The 4,716-nt window shown below is 36.5% G+C and overlaps 1 pseudogene; it reads left to right on the forward strand.

Annotated features, from left to right (window-relative positions):
- Window positions 1-827: 827 nt before the first annotated feature.
- Window positions 828-4,716, forward strand: part of LOC101343107 (coiled-coil domain-containing protein 112-like) — a 177,265-nt pseudogene continuing 173,376 nt past the window's right edge.

Here is a 4,716-nt window from a genome sequence, read left to right on the forward strand (position 1 = left end):
TGAAATGTACTTCTGCTCCAGAATTGAAACATACTAAATATTTTATATATTCCACATTTGAAATGGAAGGATTTACATGAGTTCTATGAGAACAAATCCTGGATCATTTCCAAAAAATGATAGCAACAACATTATGTGATCATTATAGTCATTTATAAATATAAGTATGATAAATATAACAGCTGCCTGCATGAACTGAGGACTGTTGGATTTTATTAATGAGAGAAATGGTTCATTGCAGCACTAGGAAAAATGTAAGACTTGCTTGGTTGTGACCTGTTAATTGATCAGAAAATCTAAGTGGAGTAAATCTAAATAATATCTTCCTCCACAGTAATTTAAAAACCACTTACTTGCTTCTCACACTAACTCACTGATTATTGACTTCAGAGGTATTACAGGATGTGGGACCATTTAAATGATTTTCCATTAGATATCATTAGCATCGTATAGAGTGCTAGGGTTCATCCGAAAACATTATTCTCCGAAGTGTATCTTGATGCCACAGCTGCTAGAGTACACTTCCAAATGATAGACTTTTGTGTGTGTGTGTATGACTTCTGCTTGTATCTTTATCTATTCATATGAATGCATCATTATTCACCGTATCACTAGAGCAATTTTAATCTAATAGCTTGGCTGGACTTCTATTACAACTTGCATGTAATAACACCACTTTTAGAACACTATAGTATAGTAACAATTATAAACATTGCGTTTAAGAATAATGAAAATTAGTGGAAAGTGAGTCTGGATTTTGTGTATTTTGGAAACCCCAAGAAAATATGCCTCCCACTGTTTTCATAGTCAGTCAGAAAGCCGTACCAATGTCCAGCCTGAACTTTAGAGTGCTCACGAATCCAGAGTACAGACGGTGCGAGAAAAGAGACCACACAGCATGTTCTCAGAGATATGTTAGCAAGGTAAGCTTTGCATGTTATATGAGTTACAAATATTTTTCTCAATTTGTCATTTGTCTTTTGACTTTGCTCATTATTATTTTCTTTTGCTATGCGGATATACTTTTTTGTATGTAGCACAATATATTCATTTTTTATTTCATGGCGCTATAGACTTCTTTTAATGTAACTTTAAAAGGCGTGCAAAAAACCACCTGTGCAGAATACACATAAAAATCATGGGTTTTAACCTGCTTCAATGTGTATTACATTTTCCCTAAAGAAATTGGTTTCTGCACAGTGTGTGACTTGAAACTGCCAAGAAGGTTGATGCCCTAGGCCCTAGCTACAAAGTAGGAATTAAGCCTGTGGAGTTATAAAGCTGAGGGATATTTATCACAGATCCTTGGAAGGTGCTCTCCTCCCTGGGAGCCTTTCTGCATTCTCGCTAAGCTTTCAGCCAAATGTTCATTTTGGGAAGCAAGAGATGTAGAAGAAAAGAAATAGGAAGCTTAGAGAGGAATCTGCCGGCAGAAATTCAATCTTGTTTTCTTTATCAAAAATCTTTGTGAGAGATTTCAATTAGACCAGTTTCATTGTTGAAAATCCAGGATTCCTATCCAGATAATAGGAATAATAATAACTATAAAAAGTGCTTTGCATACATTTAAAGTTTAATTCTCACAATTTTATGAGATAAGTACAATTAGAATCCCCGTTTTGTAGACAATGTGAGGCAAGTCACTCAAGGGCACATAGCTAGTGAGGGACAAAGCTGAGACTCAAATCTCATCTGATTCCAAAGAAGAGACTTATCAATACAATCATAGTTGCCTCTTCAGCACAAAGGGGCTAACATAATTTTGCAAGTCTCCTTGCCTTTAACCCAGTAATTTAGCTTTGAGGGGAAAGCATCAATATTTCTGTATTCTCAGGGATGGAAAAATTCCCTGAGGTATTTTCTTCACTGGATTTCAAATAATCATTTAAAAGGCACCAGGGAAGTATCGAGCCCCGGTGGCACAGTGATTAAAATGTTGGCAGTTCAAATCCACCAGCTGCTCCTGAGAAATCCTATGGGGCAGTCCTATAGAGTCTCTGTGAATCAGAATTGACTCCTGGCAACATTTTTTTTTTTTTTTTTGAATGTAGAACGTTGTCTTTATAAACTGTGTTATGCCAGTTGAGCTAGATATTCCCTGAGACCATGGTCCCCACAGCCTTCCACCCAGCGATTCAGTCCCTCAGGGAGTTTGGATGTGTCTATGGAGCTTCCATAACCTTTCCTTGTACAAGTTATGCTGGCTTCCCCTGTATTGTGTACTGTTTTACCCTTCACCAAAGTTACCACGTATCTATTGTCTATTTAGTATTCCCCCCCACCCCTCCCATTCCTCTTAACCAACAAAGATTGTTTCTTTTGTGTGTAAACTTTTTCGTGAGTTTTTACAGTAGAGGTCTCATACAATATCTGTCCTTTTGTGACTGACTTATTTCACTCAGCATAATGTCCTCCAGTTTCATCCATATGATGAGATGTTTCACAGATTCATCACTGTGCTTTATCATTGCATAATACTCCATTGTGTGTATGTACCATAGTTTGTTTATCCATTCATCTGTTGATGGGCATCTAGGTTGTTTCCATCTTTTTGCTAGTGTGAACAATGCTGCAATGAACATGAGTGTGCATATGTCTATTCATGTGATGGCTCTTATTTCTCTAGGATATATTCCTAGGAGTGGGATTGCTGGATCCTATGGTATTTCTATTTCTAGCTTTCCAAGGAAGTGCCATATCATTCTCCAAAATTGTTGCATCATTTTGCATTCCCACCAACAGTGCATAAGAGTTCCAATCTCCCCGCAGCCTCTCCAATACTTGTTATTTCCAGTTTTTTTGATTTGTTCCAGTTATGCTGGGGTGAGATGGTATCTCATTGTGGTTTTAATTTGCATTTCTCGAATGGCTAGTGATCGCGAGCATTTCCCCATATGCCTGTTGGCTGCTTGAATGTCTTCTTCGGTGAAGTGTCTGTTCATTTCCTTTGCCCATTCTTTAATTGGATTATTTGTCTTTTTGTTGTAGAAGTGTTGGATTTTGTCGTAGATTATAAAGATTAGACCTTTGTCTGACTTGTAATGTCCAAAATTTTTTTTCCCAGTCTGTAGGTTCTCTTTTGGTGAAGTCTTTCAATGAGCATAAGTTTTTGATTTTTAGAAGATCCCAGTTATCTAGCTTATCTTCTGGAGTTTGTGTGTTGTTGGTTATGGTTTGTATCCTGTTAATGCCATGTATTAGGGCCTCTAGCTTTGATCCGATTTTTTTTCTATGAACTTTATAGTTTTGGGCTTTATATTTAGGTCTTTGATCCATTTTGAATTAGTTTTTGTATATGGTGTGAGGTATGGGTCCTGTTTCATTTTTTGCAGATGGACATCCAGTTTTGCCAGGACCTTTTGTTAAAAAGACTGTCTTTTCCCCATTTGATGGACTTTGGGCCTTTGTCAAAGATCAGGTGATCGTAAGTGGTTGGATTTACATCTGGGTTCTCAATTCTGTTCCACTGGTCAATGTATCTATTGTTGAACCAGTACCAGGCTGTTTTGACTAACGTAGCTGTACAGTAGTTTCTGAGGTCAGGTAGTATGAGTCCTCCTACTTTATTCTTCTTCTTCAATAGTGCTTTACGTATTCGGGGCTTCTTTCCTTTCCACCTAAAGTTAATGATTAGTTTTTCCATCTCTTTAAAGAATGTTGTTAGTATTTGGATTGGGATTGCATTGTATTTGTAAAGTGCTTTGGGTAGAATTATCATTTTCACAATGTTGAGTCTACCTATCCATGAGCATGGTATATTTTTCCATTTATGTAGATTCCTTTGGGTTTCTTGCAGTAGTGTTTTGTAGTTTTCTAGGTATAGGTCTTTTACATCCCTGGTTAGATTTATTCCTAAGTATTTTATTTTTTTAGGGCCTATTATAAATGATATTTTTTTCCTGATTTCCTTTTCATCGTTCCCTTTATTGGTGTATAGGAATCCAACTGATTTTTATATGTTTATCTGGTATTCTGCTACTCTGCTGTGATCTTTCTATTAGTTCCAGTAGTTTTCTCATGAAGTCTTTAGGGTTTTCTATGTATAGTATCATATCATCCCCAAACAGGGACAGTTTAACTTCTTCATTAGCAATTTGGGTGCCTTTTATTTCTTTTTCTTGTCCTATTGCTCTAGCTAGAACTTCCAGCACAATGTTAAATAGGAGTGATGATAAAGGGCATCCTTGTCTTGTTCCTGTTCTCGCAGGGAACATTTTCAGCCTCTCTCCATTAAGAATGTTGTTGGCTGTTGGTTTTGTATCGATGCCCTTTATTATGTTGAGAAATTTCCCTTCTATTCCTATTTTATTGAGAGTTTTTATCAGGAATGGGTGTTGGATCTTGTTGAATGCCTTTCTGCATCAATTGAGATGATCATGTGGTTCTTTTCCTTCATTTTATTTATGTGGTGGATTACACTGATTGATTTTCTAATGTTGAACCATCCTTGCATACCTGGTATGAATCCTATTTAATCATGGTGTATTATTTTTTTGATATGATGATGAATTCTATTGGCGAGAATTTTGTTGAGAATTTTTGCATCTATATTCATGAGAGATATTGGTCTGTAATTTTCTTTTTTGTGGCATCTTTGCCAGGTTTTGGTATCAGGGTTATGCTGGCTTCATGGAATGAATTCTGAAGTGTTGCTTCCTTTTCTATGTTCTGAAATAGTTTGAGTAGTACTAGTGTAAGCTCTTCTCTGAAAGTTTG

Source organism: Trichechus manatus, unplaced genomic scaffold (genome assembly GCF_000243295.1).
Source record: "Trichechus manatus latirostris isolate Lorelei unplaced genomic scaffold, TriManLat1.0 scaffold00083, whole genome shotgun sequence".
NCBI classification, from domain to species: domain Eukaryota; kingdom Metazoa; phylum Chordata; class Mammalia; order Sirenia; family Trichechidae; genus Trichechus; species Trichechus manatus.